At 42.7% G+C, this 12,617-nt stretch overlaps 1 protein-coding gene across 1 annotated transcript in view; it reads left to right on the top strand.

Annotated features, from left to right (window-relative positions):
* The window catches only part of SGO1 (shugoshin 1), a 280,791-nt gene that overhangs the window by 26,441 nt on the left and 241,733 nt on the right, over nt 1-12,617 (top strand). The window contains exon 2 of the mRNA XM_063922202.1: nt 6,415-6,455. The gene's annotated coding sequence lies outside the window, so the exon portion shown is untranslated. The remainder of the gene's footprint in view (nt 1-6,414; nt 6,456-12,617) is intronic.

Raw genomic sequence — 12,617 nt, 5'->3', positions numbered from 1 at the left:
CGTTTTGAATATATATCAGTCTTTATATTAAATGTCCCTCTACACTCCTCCCCCTGGTGGCAGGTATTGATCCCATTTATATCTACCTGTCACCATCAACTCCCTCTATTCCAGGAAGGTAATACTCTATTATTGGTCCCACCGGCCATAAATTACTATTATTCTCGAAATAGGGCCATGGCATTATAGTAGTTGAGTTAACAAGTCGGGGTTCATCACTAGGAATTCCCAAACGATCATAAGTTAGTATTAAGGGTGGCCTATATGTCCGATGGGGTCGAACTCGTTGGGGTATGAGTGTGCTTTCTCCACTATAGTTATCTCCACTGACAATTGATTCGTTGGTTATTTCATTCCAACTAAGATCAGAGCCATTCTCTCCAGGAATGTCGTTAATAGGCCTTCCCCCATCGTATGTAGTTTCTCCTTTATCAGTGGAATTCTCTCCTTGAGTTTCTTTCCCTGGACTACAATCTCTCCCTTCTAATTCTCTACCAGAAGTATGACGATCTTCATAATAGAAGTACCCTGCTCCCTCTTCATTCGGCTCGCCTGTTATTGTTTCAATGTACTCATAGGGACTAGTGTGATCCGCTACTCTCCGAGGCCTCTGTTTCTCCTTTCCCGCTACCACTTGACTGGTTTCCCTATTCTCCTCAAACAAAATATCTTGTCCGACTGGTAATAGATGATTTCGGTGGTAAGTAACAATCGGTCCATCAGGATCTTCTGGTTTCAATTGATATACCGGGATACCAGGTAGTTTCTTGATAATCGTATATGGTGACTCTTTCCAACGATTCGCTAATTTTTGCCGTCTAGGAGCTCCCAAACGTCGGATAAGTACTCTGTCCCCAGGCAGCAGTATCTGTTCAATCAAAAGGCTTCTTTTAAGTCTCTCCTCAATCGTTTTACATACTGTGTGTGGGTGGGAGTAACAGACTTAGCGTCATTAGCATTTGTCCCAAGACAGATATCATGCGGCAGCCTAGCTTCTCGTCCAAACATCAGTACATAAGGTGAGTATCCAGTAGTGTCGTTTACGGTACAATTATAAGCATGTACAAGTCGACAGACGTGTCGTTTCCACTGAATTTTGTCACGTGGATTCAGAGTCCCCAACATGTCAAGAAGAGTTCGATTGAAGCGTTCGGGTTGTGGGTCTCCCTGAGGGTGATATGGTGATGTTCTTGATTTTCGTATCCCACAACATATGCACAGTTCCTTGATCAAATTACTTTCGAACTCCCTCCCTTGATCAGTGTGTATTCGAGCAGGTAGTCCGTAAAGTACGAAAAATTTCTCCCGAAGTGTTTTAGCTACCGTTATGGCCTTTTGATCCACAGTGACATACGCTTGGGCATATCAGGTGAAGTGATCGGTAGCTACCAATATGTGACTGTCCCTACCGGAGGGATCCTCCAACGACAGGAAATCGACACACACGAGATCTAATGGTCCTGAGCTGTCTAGATTAATTAACCTGGCTGACGGTACTGGTATCGACTTCCTTAGTATACAATTCCGACAATCTCAACAGTAGGATTCAATATCTCTATTCATGTAGGGCCAGTATACTCTTTCGGAGACCAATAGGCGTGTCTTCTCGTATCCCAAATGGCCATGACAGTCGTGCAGGGAGTGTAACACCATGTCAATATATTCTGCAGGTAGTACCAGCTGATGACGGATTCTTCCTGTCCGATCTTCCGTCTTTTGGTAGAGTATCCCTTTCTTGAAGATTAATCTTTTTCGCTGTCGCAACAACACCCGTGTTGTGTTAGATATCATTACTCCATCATTACCTCTATGAGGTGTGTTCAAGCAATCAATAGCAGTTGCCAGGTGGGCATCACGTAATTGAGACTCTCGTAGTTGTTCTTTGGACAATACCTCCAGTCCTCCCATCTCAGCCTGGGATATCCAACAATACATTAAAGGTAACGCTGTCTCCGATGCTCCCAGAGAACTGACAATATCTTGTGATTCTCCTTTTAGACAGATCATTTGATGACATAGTCCTTGCATTGCCGGCGCTGGGACTTCTATCCATTCATCATTGACACTCGGTACAGTAGTGTTCGGTAATCTCGATAATGCATCGGCGTCAATATTACTTGTCCCCGGTCTGTACTTTAACGTGAAATAGTAATTGGCTAGTGCTGCCAACCAACGATGCCCCGTGGCATCAAGACGGGCAGTGGTGTTAATATACGTCAATGGGTTATTATCAGTGTAGATGGTAAAATTGGTTCCGTACAGGTAGTCGTGGAACTTTTCAACTACCGCCCACTTTAAAGCAAGGAACTCGAGTTTGTGCACTGCATATTTTCTCTCACTTTCTGATAATCCCCGACTGATATATGCAATAGGCCTCAATTTCCCTTGTTGCCGCTGGTATAGCACTCCACCTAATCCGTCAAACGATGCATCTATGTGTAGATCGTAGGGTTGGGTTGGATCTGCATATGCCAGAACAGGTGAGTGGGTCAAACAATATTTAAGACGCGTCCTCACATAGGCTAGTCCATCTATCCCCGAATTCCTCATGGGGTTTGAAGAAGCTATTAGTGGCACCACTTCTTTTGCTCCGATTACCACCATGGGTTGGGGGATAGCCTTTAGTCAGTTCCGTGAGGGGTCTAACGATCCGGGAATACTGTGGTACAAACCAACGGTAGTAACCGCAGAACCCCAGAAATGAACGTAGTTCCTTCAAATTCTTCGGACGCGGCCAACGCATTACAGCTTCCGTTTTGTCAGGGTCAGTAGCAATTCCTTCCCGATTAACGATATGTCCTAGGTACTTAACTGTGGTCTGACAAAATTTACATTTGATAATCGACAATTTCAACCCTTTTTTCTGAAGCCGGTCCAATACTTTCAATAGTCGGGCATTATGCTCCCCCAGGGTCTTTCCAAAGACAATAATGTCATCTAGATAAACGAGCACCTCCCTGTAGCACATGTCTCCTACCGTTTGTTCCATTGTGCGTTGAAACGTGGCAGGAGCTCCCTTTACTCCCTGGGGCATCTTGAGGAACTCGAAAAACCCAATCGGGCAGATGAAAGCTGTCTTAGCCCTGTCTTCAGCTTTCATAGGAATTTGGTAATAACCACACCTCATATCCAATACAGAAAACCATTTACTACCCTGTAAGCAGTCCAGTGCTTCTTCGACTCGAGGGACAGTATATTGATCAGCGATGGTCCTACTGTTCAAGGTGCGGTAATCTATGCATAATCGGATGTTGCCATTTTTTTTTCGTGCTACCACAATCGGAGAGGCATAAGGGCTTTCCGAGTCAGCTATCATGTGATTTTCAAGTAATTTCTTTAGGTGTTGCCGCATGTCATCGAAGTCCGCCGGAGCTAATCGACGGGACCGTTCTCTGAAAGGGGTGAGGTCACTTAACGTAATCCTATGCTCTACTCCAAGAGCGGTGCCTGGATCCCATTCTTCTATTGAAAAGACAGATCTTCTGACCGATAGTTCGTCTATTATCCGATTCTGCTCTTGTAACGATAGATCACAGTCCTGGAAACATTTCTGCAGTTTCATAATAAACGGTTCACTTGTTACTTCAGTGGGGGTATTGCAATGTATAGGGTATGTATCTGCAGAGTCGTTGATGATGTTATCGCTGCTAGATGAATATAGTTCTTCTTCCGGTTTCTGATAGATGGAAGACAACCTGTGTTGAGATAGACACCAGTCTGACAGAGTCTTAAACAGGTTCGAGTTGGTGCCGACTATAACAGGCACCGCTTCCCTATCCCCCGGAGGGTCAGTACAGATAAGGGCAATAAAAGGTAGTGGAGCTACCGGGTCTGAAGTTAATAGTGGGTGGAATTCGATATTGGTCACTACATATCCCAAATAGGGGTATTTTTGGTCACTAAGTCCCCATATTGCCAACCCATCGACAGGTGATATGTGAACGTCATGTAGATATTGACTATACCAACTTTCGAAAATTATCGAAACCTGCGACCCACTATCCAATAGCACTATACACGGATGACCATTGATGATGGCTTGTACCATGGGGGCCTTTCCCATCATCCCATCTGGGATGGTCCTAGGCCACTGGGTACCCCCTATTGCGCACACTACTATGGCTCGGGAGTTGATGCGGGGTTCATCAACGTCCCTTCATGGTTTTCCGAGGGAATAGTATTCCGATTTCCACCATTATTGAAGTTCCTTCCATAACTTCCAATTTGTGGGCACTCAAACGATCTATGTCCCATTTGGCCACACCTATAGCAGATGATGTGGTCTCGATTATCCACTCGTCGAGTTAGTCCTCTTCCTCTCCCTCGGTTCAGTGGTAACTGAACACTGCTATGTACTGTTATCAGTTGATCCAGTTTTTTATTTTGTTCTTCTACACGTTTGAACAGTCGGTCATTTGGTGAGGTGGCATCGGGATTTGGTGATACAGCAGCTGGCACTACTACCTTTACTCTCTTGATACTTTTTTCCCTATTGTCAGTTTGAACTTCCTCTAACTTCACATCCTTGATCAATTCGCTCAACGTTGGTGGCCGAGCTCGAGTCCCACTACATCTAAGTCTCTGAGCTACAGGACTTGAGGTCAGCGCCCCTCTCAATAAGTGTTTCAGTCGCCGTTCATCGATTTCCGACTGTTCAATCCCCCCTTTATCCAGAAGTTTATACAATATTTTGTCCAACCGGTATATGAAATTTGTGAGAGGTTCCGATGGTTCTTGGTAAGTATGATTTAGGCGGGCCAATATATCTCCTATGTCTTCAATTGTCCCGAAGGAATAGTCTAATGCATTGAAGTAATCCTTCAGCGTTGCATTGGTATTGCTTCGTCGGGTAGCATGTATAATCCCCATGGCGGGACCCCTTAGGCTTTCAACAATCCTTTGCTTCTTAATATGCTTGGGGCACCGCCATTCCTCCGAATGTTGTATGGCAGCTTCACGCCATGCATCGTAACCTTCTTCCCCAGTGGGGATAGGTATGGTGCCTGAGAATACTCGCAGTCGTCGGTATCCTCCTTCATAGTGCCACCGCTCAAATTAACTCACCACTTTGTCCATGACGGATTCAACTTGGGGTTCAATATATTCACCTAATAATGTCTTGGGCAGTGAGTTATCACCGGTGCCAGATGCATCTCTCCCCTGATGATCTGTCTCTTCTCTAGCCTCCACAGCTTCTGTAGCCTCCCCCTCATTCTCTTCAATCCTCCTAGGCCACATTATCTGACATCTTTGACCCAAAACTCCTCCTACTAATACATTAATAGGTATTAGGGAGGGGTCCAAAAATCCTGTGTCGTGATTAGTATCGCTCTAATTTCGCCTGACGCTCCCTCCCACTTGTCCACCAATAAGGGGACCCTTACACCACACAATTTCTGGGCTTCTGTAATCACCTCATCATCAGTAACACCCGACAAATCCCCTACCATACTCAGACTGCATCGTACATTAACCTTATGGTCTACTCGCCATTGGTAAATGCTGCGTTCATTGATGACCTCCATGGTTGTCATATCTTTGATTCTGGAATGGGTAACTATCTCAGCAGTGCCTCCAGTGTAGACTTTGTTTTATACCAGAAGCGTCCCTCGATATCCAGTGCCTCCACTCAGACCTTTGATCTGCTCGAGGATTATGGCAGAAGGGGGAAAGTCTGAGAAACCCCTATACTGTGTCATACAATAACTCCTTCCAGTGAATTTTGGGTTGTCTCCGAACTTATACACACTTCAATACTTTATTCACTTACTTGATGTACTGGGGCTCAGAGCCTTCGGTGCTCCAGCGGGATCAGAAGATTAGTAATGACTTGACCACCTTGGATTGGTTACTAGTCTCCACTTTACTTTTACTAGTGATAATATAATGTAACGGTACTATACATTAAAGGTTTAACGTGTAAATACAAAACATCAATGCAAAAGGCACAATCTTAACACTCCTATAACCCTACTCTCACAATATAACCCCTTATCCCCTAGAGTTACATATTTGCAAATATATATTTTCAGTGCACTAAGTTTAAGCTATAGAGTATAATCCCCAAAGAAGAGGGAGCAACAATCCCTTTTTTGTTAGTGTTGGTTGAGTTACTAAGTAGTTCCTTGTCAATAAACAATCCACGGGCCAAAGGATTATCTTGTAGGGCTCCGAAAACTCAACTGTAGCAATTATCTATTAATTACGATTTGGAGGGATTCCCGTCAACATCTATAGTGTCTTTTAACAGAGGGCAGCCAGTATTTTGATTCTTGGTCCCCTTTACTCTTGTCACTTGTTGTAGAGATACTTATATGTATGCTATAAATTAGTCCTTGCTATATCAATATCGTGTAGCTCTTAAAGATGTAATGCCCTATCAGCGTAGTGATAATCTGTCCTTCTTTGTTTTAGGACAGCTAGACTTCCTTCAGATGTCAGTAGCAAATTATCAGGTAAGTGTAGTTAGTTCCTTGAATCCTCTGTGATATCTATTATTCAGATTTTATATAATACTGCAGTCGCAGCAATCTATGTGTAATATATTACACTATTACAGTCTACAGCAGGAGCAGTCTCTGCAGGGGCTTGGTATTAATTTAATATACCAGGGATCATTGATGTATTGTGTCACTTACTATTAGTGCTGTTAATACAGCACTGATGATGGTCTCTGGTGATTATAAATGGACGTGCCCACTTCCTCCCGCAGTGAGGATCTGGAGCATCAGCTTCAGTGTGGGGCGGGGTATACACCTCTGTAGGCTGTCTCCATGTTCCGATCCTCCCACCGGGTGACGCGTCAGTGGACTGTCCGCCCCTTCTGGGTGACGCGTCCGGGAGATGTCCGCCCCCTCTGCCTGCTTGTGACGAGGATGGGGCAGTGACTCCTTCACCGTCCCTCGGCTTCCTTTGATGCGGCTTGCGGCTCCGAGATCACTCTCCCCCGGCTCTCCGGTACGTCTCTTCAATGCACTGCGAATAGCGGCTCCACACAGCAATCCTCCGTCTCTCAGCTTCAACTGCCCCCTATGGCGCACTTGCCTCGATATTTATACTGCCCTCCTGTCTCTCTCCTCAACGTCCATATCCGGGCACCTGTACTGATGTCTCCTTCACAGGTCTCTCCTGCAAGTGAGCCTCACGAGCAGGTCCCAGCTCCTGCCTCTCATCAATGCATCAATAAATACATATGAACTATATTACACAATACACTTACACAATTTACAACGTTTTGAATATATATCAGTCTTTATATTAAATGTCCCTCTACATAGAGGTAGGTCCTGCTCGCAAGCTTACAATCTATAGGTAAATAGGCATTGATACACAAGGATACAGTATATCTATTGCATAGTTGTTCACCAGATTGCAAAGGTTCTCAGTGGGCTGCATGACATGGCCACGCAGCAATGATGAACCGAGGTCAGGATGAAGGGAAAGTGAAGGGAGAGAAGATATGTGAGTATACGTGTGGACTGTATAGTGGGGATATAATTAGATAGGAAAGCTTATGAAGGTTATATAAATGGTTCTGGAATTGAAAAAGCTTGCCTGAGTAGGTAAGTTTTCAGGGAACGCTTGAAAGTTTTGAGACTAGAGGTGAGTCTTATTGTGCGTGGTAGAGCATTCCACAGAGTGGGTGCAGCCCGAAGTAAGTCCTGCAATCATGCATGGCCATCAGTAATGAGGGTGGATGAGAGATGTAGATCTTGTGAAGAGCGAAGAGGTTGGGTTGGGAGATATTTTGAGATAAGCAAAGAGATGTACATAGGTGTAGTTTGGTTAGTGGCCTTGTGTGTTACTAAAAGTATTTTATATTGAATACGGTAGAATACAGGTACCAATGGAGGGACTGACAGAGTGGATCTGCAGACGATGAACGTCTAGCGAGGAAGATTAGCCTCGCAGCTGCATTCAGAATGGATTGTAGTGGTGAGAGTCTCTTCTTTGTAAGATCAGTGAGAAGACTTTTGCAATAATCAATGTGAGAGATGAGAGCATGGATTACAGTTTGTGCAGTGTCTTGTGTAAGGTATGGTCATATTTTGGATATGTTTTTTAGATACATATAACATGATTTTGAGACAGCTTGAATGTGGGGAACAAAGGACATTTCAGAGTCAAGGATGACACATAAGCACATTGTTATAGAAAGAAAAGAAGACTCTTTTTTGGGGGCACTCTTAAAAATAATAATAATAATACACCTGTATATGAAGAGTACTGTTATTAAAATATAACTTTTATTAAGTATGTCTAAGATATCAGAGATTGTGTATACAAATAATTTTTGCAGCAAAAGTCATACCCTGCTATTCAATTCGATGTAGAATTATTCCCAAAGTGGGTATTTTATGGGTTGTGAATGCCCACAGTTGATGACCACAATCCTATCCTCGTTAAGACCTATATTGGTATCGAGGTGAACTATCCCTGAAAAACGGCACTCTTAGTCTATTACAAAAATTAACATGAAGGCAGGAAATAGTGGTAGCAGAGTGCATATAGGATTGTGGTCATCAACTGTGGGCATTCACAACCCATAAAATACCCACTTTGGGAATAATTCTACATCGAATTGAATAGCAGGGTATGACTTTTGCTGCAAAAATTATTTGTATACACAATCTCTGATATCTTAGACATACTTAATAAAAGTTATATTTTAATAACAGTACTCTTCATATACAGGTGTATTATTATTATTATTTTTAAGAGTGCCCCCAAAAAAGAGTCTTCTTTTCTTTCTATAACAATGTGCTATTTCTGACTCTGGGGAGCACCACCAACCATTGAAATTTATTGGAAAGATACTCTTTTCTAATCTAAATAATAAGGTAGTTGGTTATATATATTTTGTCAGTCTCCTGCTGAAATACACCTCCTCTCTTAGGAGGTCTTCTGTAGAGACGGGAGCGATCTAGTGCGGTTTGTCTCGCCACCCTTTATCCCATGACACATAAGCAGCAAGCTTATGGGGTAGGATTGATTGTCGAGTTCTCAACAGTGATAGAGATATCAGGTTGGTAGCAACTATTAGCCGATGGAAATATAATTAACTCTATTTTGGAAATACTAAGTTTGAGACTGTGAGATGACATCCAAGATGAAATGGCAGAAAGGCATTCAGTGACACGGACCAATACAGATAGAGAGAAATCTGGGGAGGCTAGGTAGATTTGAGTATCATCTGCATACAGATGATACTGAAATCTAAAAGAGCTTTGTTTAGCAAGAGATGAGGTATAAATTGAGAAAAACAGAGGACCTAATACTGAGCCCTGTGGTACTCCAACTGAAGGAGGTAGCAAAGAGGAGATGGATTCAGAGAATCGGACACTGAAGGAGCGATAGGTAGTATAGGAACCAAGAAAGGGCTGTGTCCTGCAGACCTAAGGAATGTAGTGTTTGTATGAGAAGAGAGTGGTCAATAGTGTCAAAAGCAGCAGAGAGATCTAGAAGAATAAGAAGTGAGCCTTTAGACTTTGCAGTGACTAGATCATTCACTACCGCTATTCTCTCAAGTAGTTTGAAAAGGCAAGGGAGCTGAGAGACATTAGTTTGAGAGAGAGTTAGGGTCAGAATTTTGAGTTTTTTTTAGAATGGGAGTAATCACTGCATGCTTGAAAGTGAAGGAAAGATACCGAGAGAGAGAGAGAGAGAGAGAGAGAGATTACAGATGTTAGTTAAGGTTGGGATTAGCACAGGAGACAGAAATTTACTTATTTGTGAGGGTATAGGTTCAAGAGGAGAGATAGTAGAGTAGCAGGATGAGAAAAGTGTTGATACTTCATCTTCATTTGTGGGATCAAAGGAAGAGAAAGTGCCACAGGGCTCAGGTAGGGAATTGAGCAGTCACTGGCTGAGGAAGAGCATACCATTTCATCTCAGATCTTATCAATCTTGTCCTTGAAGTAGGAAGGAAGATCTCGTGCCTTGATAGTGGCTGGTTGGCTGGGTGATGGAGGGTTGAGAAGTGATTTAAATGTATTAAAGTCATTGCAGTAAAAAGGGTTGCCTAGTGTAGCATTTATAGTACACAGTTTCCAGCCATTAATACTGGTTTCATTCCCAATAAAAATGTATTACTGAATCCCTGCTTGCAGCATAGTATTCAGTGTCCATCATTCCATACCAATAAAACTGTGTGTAGTTAGATAACTTGTTAGTGTCTTTCTTAGTTATGAGCCTGAACCATAAGAAATGTGTTTATATCCACTAATACAGTACATTAGGCAAATTGCTCTTACAGTTTGGTGATCTGTTCCATTCCCAACAAACCAACCAGGTCCAGAGCTTGTTCATAGTAATGATCTGCTGCCAGAAAATTACCTCCATCCTGTTCTGCCTTTTTTTTGGTTCCCTCTTTTCTTACCATCGCTGTATACTGTAGGTTTAAAACTTGTACTGTATTCAGAAATCTGCCTTTTCCATTAATCTGGTTGATCAGAACCCCATCTTTGGAACTCTGCACTGCGTCCATAATCTAGTGCATCAGTGCTCACAGCATCATGTAAGGGAGGCTAATTCTTGTGCTCTATACTTTCCAAGTACATATTATGTGGCCTTTCCTATCATGTGGAGATGAGTTCTTCCAGCAAGGTCTACACCTGCAACCCTAGCTGACCTGTTGAAGCCTCCTGCCATGACAGAATTTCCCTCCTCTTGGGCTGTTATTGCTGGCTCAAAGACAGTATATTCCCTTTTTTTTTTAAACTAAGTATACTGGAATCACAATGGAAAGTTTATTTTCCAACAACTCTTTACAGCCAATTCAAGAAAGATTAAAATTCCATATAATTCTTAAATTTAACAGTAGAATCATTTTTTTATCAACTTTGAAAGAGCTTTAATTGTTAATCAGAGTGAAAAAAATAATTCTTTGTCGATTTGATGGAAAACCTGTGGCATTTATGCCAGTACAAAATAACGTTAAGAAAAATATATTTTTTAAAAGTACATTTTAAGCTATATATACAAAGCATGACAGTAAATTTAACAAGGCCAAACAAAAGAGGTATGCTAATCCTTAGGAAATGGAAATATTTCTAATACTATCATAAAAATATCTTTTTATGTTTTTCACTTCTCTCGGTGAATAATACAAAAGTTATCTCATGTCTGAAACATGCTTTGTTGAAACCCTGATAATTTACCTGAACATTTTGGTTTCTTTGGGGCCTGTTGTATTAATGCCAAGGGGCTGATGTTTTATTTTACTTGGCCAACAAAGCAGTAGTTCACACTTACATTAATAAATTGAAATATGTGCAATATTCAGCAGTGAGCATCATCTTATGCTTTTAAAGTTTACTAAAATATTTATATGAAACTATAAAACTATATTTAAAATAACAAATATGTGTAACTGAATGATATTTCCCAAGGTTTATTTTCAATTCCAATAGTCAATTAAAACGTTAGGTTTTCACTGCTGTTTTTGCGTTATTATGAACAAATGTGCCAGATGTACTGCCTGGGGCTTTTCTGACTAATAGTGTATTGTTAATGAAATGTATTTGCTGTCACTTAATTCTTATATGAGATAAATTGCTAATGCAGCTATTGCAATAAAGTCATTAACAATTGCTGGTTGGTGTTTTCATGTTCTCTGTAACTTGGTGAGAACATTTAATTCCTTTGTCATTGACCACACACTAGTCAGTGTTGCAACTATAAACATAGGAGGCATCACATCAACAACAAATTAGCTCTACTGTCATTGCTGCTCTCCAGTGGTGCAAGTAGAAAAAATGTCTTAGTGGTACTGTGCGGCAACAAAATGGGCATGGCCACATACCATAAGGGGTGTGTTCAATGAAAATGGGGTGTGTAAATATGCCACACACCCATTTCTCGTCACTCTGAAAACATTAATTTCCGTCAGGGACGTGCAGTCAGGGGAGGCAGTGCCTCCCCTGTCATTAATGAGTAAAATAATACAAAGAAGATACTTATGACACATAAGTATCTTCTTTATTATTTTACCTATCATTAATGTGTGAAAATCAGTTTGGGAGGCACCGATCGTGGTGCCTCCCGTAGTGATTGGGAAAGGTATGGGGAGCGGGGGGCGGGCGGGGCCTAGCAATGGGCAGGAAAAGCCCATTGAAATAACACGGGAAAGCGGCACCATTAGTGGTGCCGCTTTCCTACAGGGACGTGCTTTCAACCTATGAAAGCACGTCCCTGTGAGTGAAGCCACAGTGATTGGCCAGCGGATCAGTCACTGGATCCGCTGTCAATCACTGTGTGGGCGTCGATACCAGCGGAGGTGCGGGATGCGGCGGAGGTGCTGGCAGCGGAGAGGCGGGCGGCGGCGGGACGCGGCATTCAGACCCCTTGTGCAGAGTTTGGCAGCGGAAGCGGTACCCATTTCAAAAATGGCGCCTCAGCGTAATTTTTTAAATTCAAGATGACCGCCGCGAGCCAATCATGGCTCGCAGCGTCATTGCCCCGCCCCCTCCCGCTGACTTATATAAGTCAGCGCGAGGCAGTGGCTGTCAGTCCGACGGCGGAGGAGGAGCGGAGAAGAGCTCCTGAAGACAGAAGACGCCGTGCAGTCCTGGATGGGCGGCGGCTATGCAAAAGAGCTTAGCAGCCGCCGCCCACCA

The sequence above is a fragment of the Pseudophryne corroboree genome, chromosome 5 (assembly GCF_028390025.1).
Source record: "Pseudophryne corroboree isolate aPseCor3 chromosome 5, aPseCor3.hap2, whole genome shotgun sequence".
Taxonomy (NCBI): domain Eukaryota; kingdom Metazoa; phylum Chordata; class Amphibia; order Anura; family Myobatrachidae; genus Pseudophryne; species Pseudophryne corroboree.
The sequence above is the reverse complement of the archived record's forward strand: the minus strand, read 5'-3'. Positions and strand labels throughout refer to the sequence as shown.